The sequence below is a fragment of the Athene noctua genome, chromosome 1, assembly GCF_965140245.1.
Source record: "Athene noctua chromosome 1, bAthNoc1.hap1.1, whole genome shotgun sequence".
NCBI lineage: Eukaryota > Metazoa > Chordata > Aves > Strigiformes > Strigidae > Athene > Athene noctua.
In genome coordinates, this window is record NC_134037.1 from 217,574,024 (window position 1) to 217,596,643 (window position 22,620).

General features: G+C 37.3%; 1 long non-coding RNA gene across 1 annotated transcript in view; it reads right to left on the minus strand.

The window, feature by feature from the left end:
• Window positions 1-20,198: 20,198 nt before the first annotated feature.
• LOC141972924 (uncharacterized) overlaps window positions 20,199-22,620 on the minus strand; it is a 153,734-nt gene continuing 151,312 nt past the window's right edge. Inside the window, exon 4 of the long non-coding RNA XR_012635449.1 lies at window positions 20,199-20,798. This is a non-coding gene — a long non-coding RNA (uncharacterized LOC141972924). The remainder of the gene's footprint in view (window positions 20,799-22,620) is intronic.

Genomic DNA, 22,620 nt, shown 5'->3' on the forward strand with positions numbered 1-22,620 from the left:
TTTCTAGCACTAACAATATCACAAATGTTGCATTTTTAATCTATTAAGCACAATTAATAACAAGTTTTAGTGATGGTGAATGCATGTTTTCAGACCTGACAAGGCAGAATTGTGTATCATTCTGTATACATAATTCTAGTCTTGCTTGCATGGTTTTTAGAAATTGTTTATTAAAATCGATCTCTACCTGTTCACTGCGTGACTGATCAAAAATGTAGTTCTTCAGATTAGTTTGAAATAAACAAATTGTATTTTGTATTAAATCATTTTAAAATTCCCTAAGCCATCTATAAGGGCAAGCCATTTAAATGGGATACAACAGATACAGAAAATCTGGTTTTTCATTAAATAAAATAGTTCACATTTTTATGAATTATTTCTACACTACTTTATTCAGTGAAACCACAGTACACCAAGACATTCAACTACTGAAAAAAATTTCCACCACATCCTTACAATTTAGATGAAGTCACATATATAAAACTCATCAGACACCAGGCTATGTCAAATGTGAGTTTATAATTAATTGGTTTTGCCTAATTCAACAGATACTATTTTTAAAATCAAATTATTCAGAAATAAAACCACCCTTTTTCTTGTTTACTTCTTTTGTTGGCATCCACTGTTTGCAGTGATGGAGTGAAATGTTTTCACAATATTCTCCAGATGTCATCCATACTGAGAGTTTCAGCTCTGGTAGGACTTTTAAGTACTCCACTCTTCCACTCTAGTACAATTTTAGTTCTGTTTTCTCCCATGCACTGTTCAGCCTTGGGGTCAAGGATCTCAGCTCTTTAGTACTGTACATCACGAGCCTCTGCAATAAAACCAGTAATAACCAGAGCCTTTCAAGAAATTCCTTTCCAGAAATTGCAAAGTCAGTGGAATCTCCCATTGCAAGTAATGCCATTGCAAATCACAAGAAGTAACGGTTTCTACAGAGCCCACAAGCTGACTGCATATTCCTGAAATTCATTAGTTTCCTAGCTACCTCTGTACACAGAATTGGTGAGTATGTATGCCTTATTTATAAAGGCCTCTCACTGAAGAATCTCAACTCTGTTGTGTAACCTGAATATGGCTTGAGGAGACTTGCTTTAGGCTCTTGCCTTAGAAGTGTATCGCCATACATAGCTTCAGAGTTGCATCAGAAATGCATGATGAGGGTCTGTAGATTTATGAGTTTCAGCAACAGAAGAGGCAGGTGTGGTCAGGTACAATGATCTCGGCTTTCCTGGATGCTTGAATGGCATGTTAGCTAAAAGGTGGGTATCCTTCTCAAAAGTTAAACCGATTAAGTAGCAGAACTGACGCTGGCTGGTTACATTGTTCTTCATGAATTTTATGCAGAACAGGTGTAAGTTCTGTAATAAATCCATGTGCAATTGCTTTCAACTCTTCTCCAAGCGGATGACATTCCTGTGTATGTTCATCCACACTTGCAGCTCAGATAGATCACTGCGTTTGACATTTCAAAGACTAAAAATGATCTAAAAAATAAACACACTGCAATAATTTTGAAGGCTGATCAGCCTTTTAATGTGGTGTCAGTTGACTGTTATTTTGTAAATTAGGCAGCGATTTGATTCTTTATCAATTTTTAGTGGTGTTTAACATCACCTAACTCATGAAGAAGTCAGCATCGGTAGCCTGAAATGTAATGAAGCTTTTATCTACTTGAGAAACAATGACAAGTCTTTTAAAAGATTTGGGATGACTTAAGTACTCATGAAAGAGATGCTGATGGCATTAGCTAACACAAATACTTTGCTAGCGTACCTTGTGAGATTCCAGGCATGGCTCTGACAAGTTCCCTCCATCTCTCAGCAGCAGTTTCAGTAAGGGGCATCTGCTCAAGCTGTGAAAAAGGGGAAATTCAAACAAAAAAGTTGATACTGATGCAGAATTCCCCTGGATTTGGGACTCATTTCCTTCAGGTCTCCAGTAATGGACAAGTGCACTCCCAACACACTGAGCAAGTAACTATTTTTGGTGTTTTCAGTAGAGGAGAACTCTTTAAGTCCCAATTTCGAGGACTAAGTGTGACTCAGCCATTGTAGTGAAATTGCTGTAAATCTGTTTTTCTTTCCAGACTTGCTTTCTTGGAGGTAAAGAGTGTGTTTTGGATTAATTTAATTTACCATTAAATTTATCCTTTAAATTACTTGACTATAGGAGAACTGTTTTGCAGGAGGCAGCTGGGTCTGTGGTAATGTGAAAGCAATCTGGGTTGTCTGAATTGATTATAACTTAAAACAAAAAAGCTGGGTTTGAGGTCTGGAATGGACAAGCAAATAGAATATGGATTTGATTAGAAATATAATGCACAGTCTATTCTGCATGTAAGTTATAGGTGATGATATGGTTGATTATGCTGCATTAAAATGGTTAATGCCAGCCATCACCAAGTGAGTTAGCTTTTCTAAAAAAGCAAGTTGATAATCCTCCTTATTTTAAAAGTAATATCCCAGAAATGGGAAGCTTAAGCCCTTTGTGTTTGTGATGTCAAAATGGTTTCATGGTCTCTCTTTCAGCCTTTAAGTTCTACTTTAAGGCAGAAAAGTCTTACCATACTGAATAAGAGTCATCTGAACAGGACAACTGAACCAAAACAGGTTTTCTGAACCAAAAATTTCCCATATATTTGATGGAGACATATAGGTGCATTTAGGACGTGATACAAAAAAGGAAGGTTCTCATCTCTCTTACACCTGTGTGAACCTGGAGCAATTCTGCTGAGACCCATCAGGAAGGAGGAGGCAACTCCATACAGTTCAGCAGCTACAGGACTCTTGGACTGGATTGACAGTGGCGTATCTGATTCTAGTCCAGCATGTGTAATGAGATGGCTATTTTGAGTATGCAGTGCTGGGGCAATGGTTTCCTCATTGTGTGTACAATTCTTAAAAGCACCAGCAAATTGTCTCAGATGTACTTTGTCTTCAAAATGGTGGAATAATTACCTGCAAGTAGTGAATATTAGGAAGTATATGAGCAGCAAATAATTTACTGCTGGCATTATCTAATAATTATCTCTAGATGAAATTGCAAGACTGCAGTGTTTTTAGAGCCCATTTGTGACCCATAAAATACGGGTTTAAACCTCACATTCCACCACTTGCTTTTGCAATTATTACTGCAAATGGTGGGAAAGTACAAAGAAATCACCAGGAGAAGAGATCTTTCAACTACTATAATTTCTAGAACTAATCATAGAGGTAGAAGAACTTGCCCCAGAACTTGATAGCCACCTCATTTTATTCACCTGTGAGACAACATAAATGCAAGTTGTATTAGTAGCAATCTCTCTCTCCAAAGGTATCTCCTTCTGTCTAAATTATAAGGAAAAGATCCTTCATCTTTACTTTTCTATCATAATGTAACAGACAAAAAGACAGCATCTAAGCTCACATTTAGAATGGAAAGTAGAAAACCAAAGCAAAGACCAAAACAGGATAAGACTGCCTTCTACAAGTGTGTCAGAGTAACTTCTGGAAGAGGACAAAAGAGAACTAAGCATCATCTTTGTCATAAAATAAGTTCAGCTCATAGTGAATGTATGCAAGAGACTATAATAGTTTCTTCTATTGATTACAGGAGAAAGTTTTCCCACATGAAAAATGAGGCAAGCTCCCCAAAAGCAACAGTTTTAATGTGGAGCTTGTCAAATTCGTGAAAGACAGTATGTGCTACCCAGTCACCCTTGGTAACATGGAACAGGATTGAAAAATAAAGAAGACCTTATCAGTCCTTCATTTTCTATAATAATAATATATAATAAATAAATCCTGCAGTCAGGGACTAATACATTTTTTTTCACGATTAAACCGAGGTAAGTTTTTTTAACCCATTCTCAGGACGATAACAACAAACAATAATGACAAACATCAGTAGCAGTCCCTCCTACAAGGGATTTTTATGCTCTTGGAAAACTCACACAGGGCAAAATCCAGAGAATATGGATTTCTGGGGCTCATTTTAACTGGATTCAGTGAGATTCAGGCAACCTGTCTCTCTACATGTCAGGTCCGAAATCAACTTTTAATACAAGGTGTCCCACAGGCAAAACATGAAAGGCATGTCTGAAACAAGGAAGACAATATGTAAATGTACAAGTAAAAGTCTTGAATCTAAGAGGCCCATTGACTTCAGCTAGTAATAGCCTCATAACCTTTGATGACTGCAAACAAAATATTATTCCCAAATTATCTGAGTAAAATCCAAACCAAACCCCGGTGAAACCAAACCAAACCAAACTCCCTCCCTGCATCCCAGCACACCTCACAGAGTGAAAATAAAAGAGCTGGTTTATGGCAGATGTCTACTCCTTCATGGAAGCAAAGCGCAGCTTCTCTTGCCGCACTGCATTCCTATCACTAAGTGGCAGTGTGTTAAAGTATATATACAGACACCACCACTAGTAAGAGCTTGTAAAGCTCATTCATCTTTCCCATAAGCTAAAATGGCTGCATGCCAACGTCATGTCTTTCACCAACTCCACAGAAAACTACTATTGATTTAAGAAAAACTTTTCCACATCTCCACCTTCTGAGATCAAAAGTAGTTAGAAGAAACTGTCTATGTAGCATAGAAACTTCTCAAATGGATTCATGCTCCTTTCTTTTCCCTCTAAGACCTTCCATGTAAGTCAGTATAAGTTTGAATACAAAGACCTGTATTTTGGGTTAGTATCCAGATCAGCCTATTGGTTTTAATGTTCCTGTGGCAGCTTGATCTGTCACAGAAAATTCTGGAAGAGGAGTTAACAGAAGGCACCAAAACAGCAGAAGCATTGAAATTACTTATTGCAAGTAACTATACCATGTATTTGCCTTAGTGGGAGTGTATTTCATGACAGGATCCCAAGTTACTCATGAGGATGAGCCAGGTAGGCTCACTGGGGACCTGCTTAATTTCTGTAGCAGTTGATTCTGCAGAATGTTCTTGGACTAAGCTGCATGAAAAATCATTCCCTCTAGACTTTCATGAAAACATCTGCCTTCAGCACACAACCACCATTTTGATGATAAACTATAATATATAGGGATAGGTTCAAGCAGAGTGGCATATTATGATTTTTAATTTTTTTTTTTTCAGAAATGCATTTGATTCTATCACCTAATGAAGGGGCCCAATTGTCACTGGACTATCCTTGAGTTCTTCACAGTTTCTCATTTGATCCTACTTCTTTTCTTGAAACCTCTTTAGTTTGAGACATAGCTCAAAGGAAGAAAGAACTTTTGTTGTTACTGGCAGAGTAACAGTTGTCTGCGGCGCTAGATACTAGAAACAGTGGATACAGTGTTTTCAGTGAGGAATTTTGCCAGGCAATGAGGAAGAGAGAAGCAGAAAATGCCACTGCTGTGTTTGAGCCATTGAAGAAGCATGAGCAGGCATCTCAGGCATGTCACCTGCAGCATCACACATGCTTTACAAAGACCCGTGTTGGGGTAGACCTGCCCAAAACACTCACATACAGTGCACACTGGCTCTAGTGTCATTAATTACTCCATTACTCTTCAAAATGTAAAAGGAGTGATACTACCTGATTAAACTAGAAATAAATTAAAAAAAAAAAAAATAAAAAAAAAGAAGAGATGGTATCAGGGATCCCTTGTCTCTGACACTGCTATGATACAAGTGCAATGAAAGCATGACTTCACTGTCCATACACTATGGTCTTTGACTGCTGGTCCTCTAAAAAGAATTTGTGCAGCCTCATGCTTTAAAAATTACTTGCCAGTGGTAATTTGCTAGCATTTTTAAACTTTTTCCTAACCATAGCTTCAGCGGGATAGGAAAAACTCCCAATTAAGCTTTCTGAATAAAATATAAACATTTAAAAGCAACTCTACTCAAGCACTACTGAAACCTAAAACAGTACACACAAGAGAAAACTGCTGCTCTCTGCAAGCTAAAGTGCCAGTTGGCTGAACATGTTTTGCACTGAGGAGAAAGGAGGGAGGGAGTCAGCCTGAGATGCGTAACAGGGGCATAACAGTCACCTTCTTCCACCCTCATCTCCTGCAATGCCTTTTCATCTTTCCCTGCCCAGTCTGGCTCTCACAAGAATAATTTTTAGGATCTCTCTGACAGTTTCAACAAGCCCCATAGCTATCAGCCACAAATTCTCACAGATGTTATGTTTTTCTCCACACTCGCCTGGGGAAAGGGAAGGAAGGGAAATGGAGAAGATCCTTTTTCCAGAAATAATTCTCTCTTGTCCATCTGTGTAAGAGGACATAGGGAGCCTGCAGCATGCCCTTGGATGAAATCACTATGTCAGGAAGGCATCCTTATCCCCTAGAGACACTAATTGTTCTGACATGACATGGGAAAGAGGAAAACTGTCTAGAAACCTGCATCCATAGTTGAGGTTCTTTTATTCGGAAAATATTATAATATCTATTTAATTTCCAAACCTCTTCATTTATTACAATCTTATTGATACCCTTCAAACAACTCAAACTCTCAACATTTGGGTCATCAAAAGACAAACATAATTATTTTAATCAGCCTGAAATGCTATAATTCATCTGGTTTCCCAAGGATATGAAGCTCACGTAATAGTTGTCACACATCTATGCGTATGTCTCTGTCATTCTCACCATCATAATTTCAAATATGTTATCCAACTTTAACTCCATTTGATAAGGTTTTGTAGAAGTAAGTGGTTATAGAAATAGATAGGATTCCTATTCCTGCCGCAGAGGAAAGAAAGGGGGAGATGCAAGCACTGATGCTACAAACAATTTACATGGGAGTTGAGCTTAAAGATGTAAATTCATGACCAATGAGGTATCATCTGTTATGCTGATGGAAAAATTCTACCTGTTTTTGCAACTGTCAGAAACCCAATAGGTTAGTTCTTTGAGAAACCAATCTTGGCTATAAATGTATCCTGAGACATTTTCTCCTTTCTTGGACATGACTCTTTCTGAATGTTACTTGTGTTTGGCATCCTTTTTGGACCAGTAAGATGTCCTTTAACACAGGAAAAAAAATTGCACTAGCCATGTTGAAGGGCTCACTTCTTCCATATTCCTCTAAGACCCTATTTTTTATTCCAGTTCAACTCCCAGATGAACTTCTCCCTCAACAGGCTTACTGATCTGCCAAATGGTAGCATCAAAGAATAGCAGCTCCTGCTGGAGGACTTCCAGTTTGAAGCTCTGTCTCCCACACTAATTTCTCTTTACCTCTACCATTAGTTTAAACATGCTTCCAAGATATAAATGTTTCCATGCTCTGTGTCTGCATGAACACCACGATTAAAATGTTGACTGTATTTCCCCATGACCACACCTCAGCAGACAGCAGCTGATGCTTCACACCAGGTCATTCTTGAATGCAGAAAGAAGCCTCATGGTACTAAAATAAATAGTTTATTTGGGGGATGAAGGACAGTCTCTGACCAGAGACCTCTGCTTAAAAGGTTTCAGTATACTGTCTCAAGAGACAAATTGTCTTCCCTCATATTTCTGACTTCTCTTCTAGTTCCTTTGCTTCCCATGCTGTTCTTTCCTTCTAACAGTCGACCTTTTCTCTTCCCATTCACCTTTCTACTTAACAAATCTCTCTCCCTCCCTCTCACCACCAAAGGATGTGCTGCCACTTGGCGAACCACTCGCCATCAAAGCTGTGCGTGTGATTTAGGGAGGTCTAATTTTCAGCTCCATGAGGTCAGCACAGACTCATTCAATATTCTTCAGATATCAAGCTGGCTCACTCTTCTGCATGGTGCTGGCAGAGAGATGTTCCCTCCCTCTCCTCTTCATTTTATGTGAACATTAAAAGTATCCATGACCAAATCAAAAATTGTGCAGCTGTTTCAATAGCTGCAAAACTGCTTAGAACGAGGAGCCCAGAGTATAGAGAAAGAGACCTTTGTGAATTGAACACTCTCTGAACTAACTTGTTTGTGAAAACCCATGTATAATTAAAGCCTCTCCTGTTAGTGAATGGAGCCATACTTAAATACACACAATGTATATCTTTATTTCCAGCTCAAATCTTTTTCGGGACGTTTTCCAGCAATGTGTATTATGAGGCTTCAGCAACTGCAGTGTATCATCATCATCATTCAAACAGTGGAGCTCCCTGCTACATTATGAGCATCTTTCCCCTAAAATACTTTTTGATGGACTACAGTATAGCCAGTCTAGACCTGAACTGCATAATAAATGGATGCTATGATTCCTCTAATGGCAAGGTCCTTTCCCCCACTGCAAACGGAGATGTAATTCAGATGCACACTATCTCACCCTTTGCATGCTGAGAAACAAAATAAACAGCAACATTCATTTGTCTTTTTCCATTTCCCTTACCAAAAAGTCAACTTCCAAAGAAAATGTTTACCAAAACATTTCCCTGAACAATCTGAATAATATTTTAATGGACCACTTACTTAGTTAGTATCTAATTAAATTTTGCATCATGAAAATCATATTCAAATCACTGTGGTATTGTGAATAAGGATTCAATAAAAAATACAGGATAAAAGAAATCTGCAAAATAACCATCATTAAACTAATGAGTAAAAATTCAGCAGCTATAATAAAATCCACCAGAGAACAAATAAACTGCAAACAGCCATATTACCAAACAATATTAGTCAGGTTTCATCTTGTTCCCTCATGCATCCCTGCACAGAACAGGAAAAAAAGAAATACTCGTAGGAGAACATTTTGACAGAAGTAAGGGCCAAGCATATATACACAGCGAGATGCAGTAAACACTAGCAGCTGCATGGCTTAAGGTACCAAATAGTATGAAATCTCTTAATTAAAAAATGAATTAATTGTTGTGAGTATATTTCTCTTGGCAGAGCACATTTACGCTTCTGCAGAACGCAATCCTTAACACATTTTAAAAATAAGCTCTCTGACAGTTATACCTGTAATATAAGGGCATAATATTAAGAACAAGGAAGCAAGCAATGTCTTCCTCTTTCACTTGAACTTGGACTTATCGCACCCCACCTGGATCCTATAAATATTTTGCTAAAGATTGCTTGGTTTCTGCACTGCTCCACAACCCAGTTTAGCAATGTACATCCATAATACTAAGCTTGAGCTGCTCCACCGAAATCAATATTCACGTGCCTAAGTGCTTCTCTATAAAAGAAACTGGATGGCTATAAGGCTGTTGCCCTGTCACTCCACGTAGAGTGATTTCCCTGCTGTGCAGTATAACTCTGTAAATGTAATCTGTTCAGTATACCAAATAAATATCTCTATTGGAACATTCACCTAGGGCTTATTTGTGACATGTGTGAATGTTATTTATTAGAAAATTTAAACATTATTGCAGCCAATTAGAAAAGCACTTTTTATTACTTGCAGCCTTTGCTGCTACCAGTGCCCCATGTCCTCCCCCTTGACATCACTGTTATATACTGGCCCTCTTAAAACATGCAGTGAACAAGTGTGCCCAGCTCTGCAGAGATGTTCTGTAATCTGAACTCCAGGTGTGTTGGTAGTCTGATTTCAGCTGTGTTGCTTGTGCTTAAAATCAAGCAGGCATGAACACAAGTACTTGCAGAATCCAGATTTCTACAGATTCGTAAATTAGGAGTTTAACCAGCATGAGAGAGCTTGGTTTTGTTTGTTGTTGTCGTTGTTTTTTGTTTGTTTGTTTGGTTGGTTGTTTTTTTCCCCTGAGCTTTTGTTTCAACTAAAGGACATATTTCTGGAAGAGTAACTGCCCTGTTCTCCATATTCCCAGTTTTTGGGATGCTTTCCAGTCCAATTCCTCTCGGCCTGTGTTTGGGCAAAATGCAGAATACAGATAATAGAAACTTTTCCATGTACATTGGTTTGCTGCAGATAAAGCAGTACTCCATGAAGAATTTCACTTATGTTGCTGTTTCTCTGAGATTTCTTTAAATGTCTGCTCCTTGAAGAAATACGGGAGACAGCCAATTTGTGAATACCTTGTTGTAAAGTCCCATAAAGAACTGCAGATCAATCCTACAATTTAAATACACAGAACATATGTTTTGTTTTGCATATCTAACTTTTAACCTTAGACATATACATAAAAAGAGAATTTACATGGTGCTTTTCTTAGAAAACTTCAAAATCAAGCAAATTGGATGAGCACTTGACCTAAGGAAGATTATTTTCATACCATCTTCACACATATTTATAGTCTCCTCTGAAAGGATTATTTTGATAGCAAAATGTAGACTGCTTTGACTCCAGCTACCAGCCCATGAAATCAAAGGAAATTATGGGGTGAACTTGTATACATTTGAATCCCAGACTTACCTGCAGAACCTGTAGAAACAGAGTATTGAAAACAGTCTGCTTAACACAGACACTTAACTTTGCCTGAAACCTCAGATTGAATGACTTATCCTTACAGCTGTAGACACTTATTTCCCAGTAAAGACAATGGAAGGGTGGAGATGCTTTCAAAGGTTCTCAAAGGAAAGAACCTTAAATTTATCTAAATTTGAATGTAATCTGCTTTTTGAGACCTTGAAAGACATCCACTGCTTTCCATTGAGGAAACAGTAGACCTAACTGTTCCAGTGTCCAGGGAACAGCTACCTAACTTGAAAGGACTGCTTTACTCTGCACCTTACCTTTAAGTCAAGTCTAGGTTAATCCTCCCTCAGGATCAGAGTTAAGTGCTGAGCAGTTTGCTTCTGCTCATTGTTGAAGCCTCTGTCTTCTGTGCCTGATGCTGACCAAGGGGTCAAATTTAGTCTGGGGGGGTAGAAAGTGGGAAAAGTATTACTATGGATACACACAGACTGACTGATCACATCTGCTTATTTACAGGACTAAATATATTAATTTGTTCAGTAACAATTATGCTTGATAATACAGAACAGGATATACTGCATATAAGAAACATTATAACTAAAAGTGTTTTCTACTGGTGACAAACAACAAGAAAAGTAAAATAAACATAGCTGAAAGCATATAAATATATGCTGTAAAATACATATCAATAAACATATACACATATACCTATACATACAGATATTTATATAAGAGAAAAGAATGAAGAATGAATGCTCATCATTCCCAAATTCTGAATTAATACTACCTTTAATTGTTTTGCCTGTGTTTTCTTTAGTTGTTTTTTTCTTTAAAAAGAAATTATTTAAATTAAATTTAGCTGAGTTTTTCAGTTTAATTTCATTTTCTGTGAAACATATTATACTAATCTCTGTTATTTTTGTTATAATATGTCCACATACCTTTGAAGCTACTTCCCACAAGTGCTGAGCAAGGGTAGAGGCAACGTTGTAAAAGTTTGGATATTTTTTTTCATTAACTATTTTTCACATATATATGTCTCATTCCTCAAGTATTCTGCTGACCTGTTGTTACCTTGCAGTAAATAAGGGTGAAGAAAGAGAGAAGAGCTGGTGAACTTTGGCAGGATATATTGGCAGAAAAGATGTTCCTCCTTTACTTAGTAACCTGACATTTAGGACATGCCACAATATAGGAGTGCTAGGTTCAACTCACTCTTCTGTGTGACTGTGTTTGACTATCAGTCCCCTTTGCTCTGGGGACTGGCTTGACAGTGCAATGGTACCAGATTCTTAGTTTCTCTTAAGATGCTATTTCCTTTTGTATAACTATTAAATATTAATGTGAGAAGGGGCTGGTGTCCAGATCTCTCACAATTTGGATGTATGCCCTAATCAATAGGTTACGATAAAAAAGGACAAAGACTCTTTCTCTGCATATCTACCTTTTCATGTCTTTTTTTTTCTCCTAAGTTCATAAAATCAAGGTATTTTATTGTATTCAGAAAATTTGAGTTCTTACACTTTAATGGAAACTTAAATTAAACTTCAAGCTTAGTTTAATCTAAATTTGTAGCCCTGTCACCACAAAGAACCTCTCTCCCCCACCCCGTACCTCAAATCAGGGCCAACTCAAGACTAGAGAGTACATGCAAACAGAATGGGAAATTAGGGGCAGCAGCATAAACGAAGCAGCTAGGAACAGAGATCCTGCCCAGTCTTATGTCTGCATGTGTGATATTTCCTAATTAAAAAGTACGGTTTCTATCAACTGTACCACTCATAGTAAGGGAAAGGTTTCATTGCCATTGACTTAATGGGAACTGACACAAGAAGGGATTGCTGTCGCCGTCACAAGAGCAAGGCATCCTTTGGTGAGCTCTACACACAACCTTGGCTGAATATTCTTCTCAAATAAACTCCGTTCCCAGGTGAAGCAGGCTGGAATATATCCCTGTGTCAACATGGCTGTTCCACTTGTGCTCTAACTTTCAAAAAAGCTTTTTACTCTTTAGGCCAAAATCAAGCACAAATAGCATCTGCCAAAAATCAAACTGATGGAAAAAGTTCTGGACAACAATAACAGAAAGTGCCAGTACTGCCACCATGTTTTAACTAATGTTGTAATAAACACTTTCTACAGTCAAAAACTAGAAGATTACTATGTTTAAAAAGTATGTGTGTATATATTTTCATGTGAAAACAAATAAAAATTCAGGACTTTGAATCCTCCCTCTCTTAAGAACATTGTCTCTGTTAGGCCTTATGGTATGCTAGTATGAGATGACACTCGTGACTGTGCCAAAGAGTGGCAGTTATTTAAAAATAAATAAGTAAATAATTGCCCTTAAACAATGTTGCGGTGCATGCATTTGGCTACCTTTGCCATAACCATGTTAGATTTTGTATATGCATGTATAGAGCAAGAACAAAGCTGTTACATCAGTAATCTTCTGCTTCATTTCTTTAATTATTTTCTGCTTCACCCCTCTTATGTTTTACACATTCAGCTGGAGGATTTTTCCACAAGGTGTGCCCTTGGGCATATCACATATCTTCAATAGATATTAATCTCTAAAAATTCTTCCCCCCCCCAAAAAAAAAAAAAAAACCACCAAAAAACCAACCAAAAACCAAACCACAAACCCAAAATAAAATTAAAAAAAAAAACCACCAAAAACCACAAAACCTTTTGCAGAGACTGCAAAGACATAGTGATAAGTGCAATATTGACTATGGAACTCTAATCTCATATGAAATATGAAATTGTCCAAAGCAGGTGGAGGGCAACAAGCAGATTTCTTTAAATGAAATTGTTCTTACTCTATAGCCACCATTAAAGTAGAGACATTGAATTGTATCTAATTAGCTGTTTGAGATGAAAGCTGTTGAGAGAAGGATGTCAGGTATGCCGACAGGGTTTCAAAGTTCTTATTATAACCTCACAAACCCACAAAGGGTATATATCACTTTGTGGACTACCTGAGTGGACACATTTTGTACACGAACAGCAGCCAAACTGAAAAGTCAAAATCATTTTTGTTCAATACAATTTTTAGGTCATGTATACGGACTGCTTGCTCAGAGAGGGGTTTCAGCAGGAGGACAGAAAATGTGGTGAGTGTGAATGAGATCTTACAGATTCTCTCATGCCAGGAAAGAGGAAGAAAGTCAGTTTTAATGTGCACAAACACTAAAATGTGCTTTTTTCTTCCATTTGGCAAAATGATCATAATTACTATGATGTAAAAACCTTGTGAAGACAAGAAAGAGAGCTTGCTATTTTTCACAGCCTAGTAGATAAATTTTTTTGGGAATATGGCTAGTTTATCTCAATCTTCTAGAAGATCAGAGAAACTAAGATCTTATCCCAAACTAGTAATATTTTATGTAACACAAAATGAAAAAAATTATTTTCCTAGATTTGAAATTAATTGAACTTGTAATAACCCATCATGGGTTTGCACAGTTTTACACAGAAGAAAAGAACACTAATAATTTGTTTCCCCACTTGGAACATTTTCTGTCCTAGTCACAGAAGAGAACTAGTACCACTTAGTAAGCAAATATGTATTAAGAGCAATTGCTGGGAATGCTTACCCTGTATTTTTTAAAATATACTGGTTTTCATTCACAGTAAACCCCATTTTATGTTACATATGCCCACCTGATGTATTTTTGTAGCCCAGATGATATGTACATGCTTTGCAGTATTTAACTTGAAACATTCTCGCTCTAATAGTGAGAAGATCTTAATTATAGAAGGACCTGCTTCAATGTCAGAGTTCAGGTGATGCTTCATTGTTCATTTAAAGAAGAGATTCAACTACTGACTGCTACAGAAGGAACACCAAAATACTGGGCTGTTTAGAAAAATTTAAATCACCTACAAAGTGGTATTTACCCATGTGAAAAAAATTTCTAGTAATTTACAGTGAAACATATTGATGAGTCAGAACAAAGTTTTATTTTAAAATAGCTCTCTCAAAGATTTAACACTCTGAACCAGAATATTTTTTCTCTAAAATTGTTTTAACATGAAATATCTCTCTCACACACACAAAAAAAATCAGCCATCACACTAAATCACTGAATTATTGCCTACTGGGTAAGAGCTAATACCTGTACTTTCCCAGCCACTTCAGTGGTTAAAGATAAGTTTTCCACTATTCTTTATAAGTGATGACAGTATTGGAAAGTTATTTTCCAATGGAGCATTTTCAAGAATAACCATCATAATTGCCTGACTTCAGAGCTAACCTCACCCTTTTATGTCATTTTATAACAAGACAACTTGCACAGAGCATTGTTTCCTGGAGTGTTTAGCTCTGAGGCCCCCAACATAAGAAGGACATGGACCTGCTCAAGCGGGTCTGGAGGAGGCCATGAAGATGGTCAGGGGGCTGGAGCATCTCACCTGTGAAAGACAGACTGAGAAAGTTGGGGTTGCTCAGCCTGGAGAAGAGAAGGCTCCAGGGAGACCTTCCAGTACTCAAAGGTGGCCTACAGGAAAGATGGGGAGGGACTCTTTATCAGGGAGTGTAGGAATAGGACAAGGGGTAATAGTTTTAAACTGACAGAGGGCAGATTTATATTAGATATAAGGAAAAAATTCTTTCCTGTGAGGGTGGTGAGACACTGTAACAGGCTGCTCAGAGAAGCTGTTGATGCCCTCTCCCTGGCAGTGTTCAAGGCCAGGCTGGACGGGGTTGGTCTAGTGGAAGGTGTCCCTGCCCATGACAGGGGGCATGGAACTAGATGATCTTTAAGGTCTTTCCCAACCCAACCCATTTTATGATTCCTCTTTTTAATATGTGCACGCAGAAAAGAGGTTTAGTAAGTCTAAGTTATCATTGGTTTAATTAGCATTCACAGTGGTGTTACAGTGCTCTACCACTGTCTTTAAGAAGGATAACAACATGGTGATAGCAGAGACCTCGGTGCAGAAGGAGAAACCCAGAGTCTCAAGTGTGCTTGTACAGGTCATGTTATGTGGAGTCAGTCATGGCTTCTCTACTTCTGCTACTCCTGCTGACAAGATTAAAGCTAGCATAAATAGCTACTGCTTATTCATGCTGCAATTACACCTTCATTTACTATACAAGGAGAGACCTAAAGGCTCTAGCTTAAAAAATAATTACTTTTGCAATTCATAGTAACAAAAGTGATTAGCTCATGTGTCAGAGTGAATTATCTGCTAAGCAAAAAAAAAGCCAACATCATATAATTAGTAATAATAGTATGAAATTAGTAATAATAGTATGAAATTAGGAAATAATAATGTGAAGGACATTTAAAACAAGGCTAGAACAGGCAGTAAAAATTGCTTAAACAAACTACCACCATCTGCTCTACTTCATGAATTGGCTAGGTTGGGACCCACTGTATCTATTATAAACCTAAAACTTATAAAGTAATATTAATATACTTCAAATCAAATTAATATTTATAAAAACTGAAGGGTGACAAAGCTATTGGGACACAATTACTTAGAAGCTGACAATATGTTTAATTTTGCACGGATATAGATCCCTTTTGGAACAGGTGAGAACCTTATAGGCAAGATTATCTTTACAACACAGTGTTCATACTTTAAGAAAGAATTTTAGTGATTTATTAGTTACGCTGTAAACACTGTAATGAAAATGTATCTAATGGGATATTTTGTGAGTTTTATCAATCTGTTACAAATGATTAGATTTTTTTAGAATAACATACATGCCTCTTATTCAATAATTAAATGAATTCCATTAGTTAAATGAAATTTTGTACATAAATTGATTTTTGAAAAATTATGAGTCAATGGTAATGAAACAGTTATTAATAAGCACTGTATCAAGTGGTTACAATCACCAGCTTCAGGTAACTCAAAAGTGAATCTTTTGAGACACTAGCAGTGACTTAATATTGTCTTCTCTTGTAACTAACCTGGATGGAAGTGAGTCAGCAGTACAAGACAGACTCAACTTGTTTGCCCAGCAGTTTCATTTGCCACCTGGCTCTGCTCTTTAAATGATTTGCTTACAGGGCTGTTGGCAGGTTAAAGACTCCCCTGTGGGGTCTCAGGTGGTTCTTCCCCAGAAAGCAGCACAGCTGTAGAGAGAGCCAAAAGTGGTCAGTGTGAAAAATAGAGGTTTTTCAGCCTAGCCCTTTCTAACAGTACTATTTTTGCAATATTGTCTCCCATAACAAATAATATCGTGAAAAATAAAGCCTAGAGGTAGCCTTACACTTTGGCTGATTTGCACTGACGCACTGTCACAGATACTTTTTACTTGTCCAATATATTCCAGATGTTCTCTTTTGATGATATTTGGAGATCCAAAATTATCCTTTAGGGCACTGCTTGTTTTGAAGACCACTGGATCTCAAGAAGTATAATTTTTGTTGTGATCTCAGAGAACAGTGCAATTCCAAAAGATGAACTTGCAGCCAGAAATGGGAAGATGCAGCTGAACACACAAGAAGAATTGAAACCACAAGGCAATGATTTCAGAAACTGCTTCGTTACGCCACAGGGCATCCCTCACTCGCACTGTCACTATGACTATCTCACTGTGCTCCTTGGGTGTTCATTGCCATTGAAACTCTTTAACTGTATATTCATTCTCTGTATTTAGGGAAATTATTCCAGAAGTTTTCCTCCCATGCCTTTCCCACAGTTATCACAGCCTTACATTCACCTATATAACTACAGTCTGCTTTATTAAGATTAAAAATGGTCTGTAGAGGGCTATCTGATGGACAGTTGGCATCTTCCCTACTTCCTTGCACCCCCAAATTCAAAGATACCAATGTAGTGAAAGAAAGGTGCCTCCCTACAGTCAAAAACCCATACAGACCTTCAGCAGAGGCCCAAGGTCTAAAGCATCAATAGTGTGTTCAGATGGGAAAGGAGGAACTTATTTAGCATTTTTTTCACTAATCTTGATCAAGTCACGAACAATTTTGTCTTCCCTCAGAAATGGAGTGACTTTGGGGCTCCCCTGAAGAGCCTTTGATTGCTGTGACAACTCCCAGAGCAACTTTCAACACCTGGTTGTAATCTGCTACTGGCGGGTATGTTTGCAAGGAAATGGAAACTCACTTATTAATTTCCAAGAGGAGTTTTTCTTTTACATATTACTTTCTGGAAGGAGAGGGTCCCTTTTTGGAGCTTTGCAGGCTCACAAAACCCATGTGTGTGTTGAAAGCCCTTGTAGGGATGGCAGTGGTACCCAAGCAGAGGGAACCTGCACATCTTTCTCTCCCTTCTGTTGCTATTGCAGCCAGGCATGCACTGATTTATTCAAATTACAGCAGACTATCAGCAGTAAGCCACTAATAGGATAATTTATGTCTCCTTTCATTCACCTGATGTTTGTAGCAGAAGTGAACAATGAGACAATGCAGTGAAAATGAAAAGAAAAAAGAAAAGCAAAGCAGAGGAGAAGCAGAAAAGCAAATCAAAAGTGAAATCATGACTGAGAAACAGACTGACTCCTCTAGTACGTGTACCAAAACTTCTGATATACTTGCTGGGCTTCTGAGAGTAACAGAATGGTATGTTGTTCCTAATGCAAACATCGTTCCGAGGCTGTTCGTTTTCATATTTAGTCATATCACAGTAAAGCTAAGGGAATGTCAATCACGCTCGGTACATCTGACTGGGAGAGCACTCCCTTCACAGCTGCATCTGGCAGAATACACTCTTTATTTATTATATTTTTAGTAAGGCATGCTATCTTGTTCATATGTGAGAAACTGTAATGCATCTTTCACATTTAAAGTGCCCTCTGAAGCTTTCTGTCTCCCAACCTCCTGCCTACTTTCACTGTTACCACTAAATTTTTTATACTGTCTTGAGCATCTCTGAAAGAATTGCAAATTCCAGATAGAACATGATTAATTTAGCACTGTCGTCTCCTACAATATAGTGTACAGTCGTCCATCCTTCTTCAGCGTGGCTACGTCTTATCTTGGCTCTTAGTGAAAAACTAAATTAAGGCAAAGGCTGAAGTCATTCATGTGTGCTACTTTTAAAATTAATTTTTGCTGACAGCACCGGAGTCTAAAGCATGTAGTTGCTTTATGAAAGCCAGAACAGAGATTAAAATATATGTGTATTTTTGTTATTCCAGGAAAGAGAGTCTTTTGCTCCTTCTACATTAGTCATTTTTCCCAAAGGACTCTACATTCTTCCTTATTTGGGGAATAAAAGTCAAAACATCAGTTTCCTTTCCATTTGCTAAAGATTTTTACTTCTTATTGTGTTTAACTCCTTATACTCACTATCTTCTTTATAAGATGTGAGTGAAGTTTTACAATGGGCAATTTGGATGAGGGAGATGAAAGACAATTTGGAGACACTAACATTTTTTGCAGTGTGTCTCATTTTCAAGAAATGATTCAATTTAAGAGGAATCCTCCTCTGTTTCTAAAAGCTTAAAATGGTTCATTTCCATGCACTTGAAACAATTCTTCCCCCTCAAATTTACTTTTATTTTAACTTTAAAACTTGTAAAATATTCAGAATGGAAACTTTTTTTAAACTGAACTTCATATTTTTTTTCAACTTTTTGACTACCTGGGAATACAATACTTCTCTCAGCTTGACCTATAGCAAGCTTTTTGCTGTAGTTTTTAAAACTAGGGCAAACCCCAAATCTGTATATGTCCAGGTTTATTTTCTTTTTCTCTCCCTGGTATTATCAGGAGCCATTTTTCACCTGTGTGATGCAGAGGTGAAACTGAAGGAAGAACAGTGGGGAAATTAATGTGTTTTCCATGCCGGAGCTGCTTCCCCAAACCTACATATCACTGTTCAAGCTGGCATGAAGTGCAGCAGAGGCAGGCTCAGGCATTCCTTGTTTACTGCTCTCTGAAGCAGAATGAACTATGTTCACTATTTTTCGGATTACCAGCGAGGTTTAGTTGATGCTTCTGAATCAGATCAAAGACGAAGAGAACCGGGACAAGCTCAGCAGCAGCCTTGCTCATCCAGCATTCCCTTTTAATGTAACTAATGTTAGGCAATAGTCTGACTTTTTTCACAGTGACCATACTTACAACAAGCCTTTGCAACAACTCTGAAGTGTGTCTCTTCCAGGATGCTACAGTGAAAACAGACCCTTTGAAAACATGTTTGAAAGCAGAGCATGATGTGCCATCAAGCTGAGCTCCTCACAATACGTGTATCAAAGGGAGCAGTTAGAACAGTGAGAAGACAGTGTTGTGATGGCTTAACATGACCGCATGGACTCCCCATACTGCAATTGCACTTGTCAAGGGACTTTAAAAATTGTATCCAAAGGTAGTCCAAAAAATTGTATCCAAAGGGTGTATGAGACTCTATGTATAACTCTATTGCAGAAAAGGACTTAGGAAAAAATGTCAGAATGATTTTTGATGAATAAGAATAACATTCTATATAAGATCTAGAAAACTAGTTATAAACTAGGATTTATAATGGATAACTAAACATGATGAAAATATCACACTTTTAGAAAGGTAAATTTGACAACATGATAAAGCAATAGGATCATAACTTTCAAGACACCTGAATATGTCCTTCTGGTCTTGACAGCCTTGACAAGGTCTCCACTGTAAACTTTGTCCTTTCTGGGTACTGTATTTCAAGGCAGATGTGGGCTAAAGCAAGAAGTCCAGTGAGTTACAAGGAAGATGAGAGATTCAGAAAGCTTTTTGACTTTTATAATTGGGATTATTTAGTCTAAAGAGCAGTAGTTCAAGTGGGAATATGGTACAAATTTCCAAGCACAAAATTTTATTCTCTTAAATTTCTTTTCAGAGAGGAAAACCCCCCAACTTTTTTCACATTCCTGTGATCAGGAAAAGAAGGAATGCACTGAAATTAGGAAAAATAGATTCATGTCGGATAACAGGAGAAAATTTTAATAGTAAGGGATTTTGAAGCACTGGGATAGTCTGTGTGCATCAATTAAGGATTATTTCTCATTACAGAGCATGTTAGAGAAAAAGCTATCAAGAGTGACATGAACAGAGCTGATCCTGTACTGCAACATTACAATGGACAAGATAAACTCTCTATGATCTTTTCCTATCTACCTTTTATTATTTTAACACCAGTCCATGAGACAGACTGTGAAAATTAGGTGTTAGGGTTTAGTATTACTTTGTCCCTCTTCCCATAGGTGCAGGAGCAGGTCAAAGGTGACTGGAAAAAGTCTACTGACAGAAAGCTTGGTAGGTATTTTGGATTACACTTTTGCACTTTGTTCCTAAATGCACATCAGATTTTGTCCCTGCCTCTAATGGATAATAAAACAAAAGGAAGTTTTTGCTGTGTATTCAAACCATAAGATATTAGGTAGCACACGTACAGGAGAACAGATCAGTAACAAAGGCCTCCATTTTTTGGGAAGCTTTGAACAAAGAATGCAGGTATCTTGAAGCAACCAAAAGACTAAAAGCGCTCTTCTGGTGAATTGCTCTTCTGGTAGGTGTCCATCCTTGCACAGCTGCTTGGCTTCTGTGGAAGTCCATGTGTGGATATCTTCCAGACCTGGACACAAAGGAAAGAAACAACTTGAGCCAGAATTACTACGCATAAAAGCTTGCATCATGTAGGTATGGGACAAGAGGTGCACAATTCACATGTTGATCTCTGTGACAACTGCAGTATATCCAGAATACACAGAAATCAAAACATAAGAGAGAAGAACATTTTGAAAGAAGCCTGAAATTTCTCCTAATTAACTCTTGGAAATTCACTGAAGGACAGTTCCTTTCTGACAGCTAAAATCTCAGTGAAAGACTGAAAACACTGATTGTAGAGAAAGCTCACCAGAATAAACAGAATATCAGAGCTCTCACTGAAGTAATTCCATTAAAAAGTATGATTGGAAAATGTAGCTCTTTCTTGTGGATTTTTCTCTTCTATTAAAAATTCTCCACAAAAATATATTGGATTGTTTTATAACAACTTTAACATTTTGGCAAGATACCAACATGATTTAGGAGCCTAACTTTCATCTTTAAATGCAGTGAAGCAAAAATTTTAAAAAATAGTCTCAGCTTCTTATTAGCTCATCAGGCCATACTTTACATCTACTTGATTAAGACTCAGAGGGGTGATCAAGTGATTTGCCTATAGAAAAAAAATCGGTATTGTAGTTAGGATTTAGGAGATCAGTTCTTAATTTTACCTCCAAATTAACAGTAAGACTTTAAGAAGTACATAATGAAACTTAAGGGCCTACACTTAACTTTCACACGCCTGAGGGGTGATTTTTTGTGAGGAAAGAGACATGTATAATTACTTGGAATAACTCTGTTTCTGCAGTGATTATAGTTTTCATGTAGGATGTGTAACTATTGGGAAAAAGAGAAGGGATTAAAAAAAATAAATCATAGCAATATTAATGGGATGTGTGAATGACAGATTTTTTTAGTCTGCCAAATAAGTGGGAAAATAAGAGATTCAAGGAAATAAAAAACCTTTTCTTTTTCTTTTTCTTCAAGATAAAAACCCAAACCAAGATATTTCCTTTCAGTTAGACATGAAAAGAGTTTTGACTGAAAAGATACAAATTAAGAAACCAAAATATTTCATCCTTAAATCACTGAAACAAAACTTCATACTTGATAATTTATTTACGGACTGACTCATTTTTCTATTTATTTGCATCACAGCTATTTGCCAAATTCACAAGGAGCTACGCTGTATATTGAACTACATTTTTTGCTGGTGTTTTTCAAAGCCACAAATTAAGGTAACTTATTCCTAAATTTCTGGCCATATATTTGTTAGCACTAATGTGCACAGTTTTCATTACACACAAAAAGCTTTGTCCATCAGTTTTCTTGCAAATACTAGCTTTAAATATAGCTCCCCTGAAAGTCACTAAGACTTAAAGAGTCTATTTCACTTCATCATTTTAGTAAATTGCCCTCCAACCTTCTGCCCCTACATACACGAGTGCACAGATTTCTCTATACTGCGTGTATTATAAATAAATTAATATTAAAGCAACATTATGAAAAAGGAAAAATAAAAGGAAATTCTGAGATTTAACTATCATATATTTGAGACTTAAATGAAATACACAAAGAAGAGGAAACTGCTATCACAAGCACCTTGCTGTTAACTTCGAGGGTACCAGATCATTTTTAAAGAGCTTTCTACAACTCCTTGCCCGTGTTCCCATTCTCTCCCCAGGTAAAGAGCTACACAAGAGAAATAGCAGCAGTTTACCCACCGAGTCTGTGATTTCACAAACTCTAAAGAAAATATTACAAATGACAAATTGTCTAGAGTGAATTAAGTGTAGTATTTGCACATTTTTCTGCGTGGCTGAGCTCACATTGTTTCTTTGGGAGTAAGC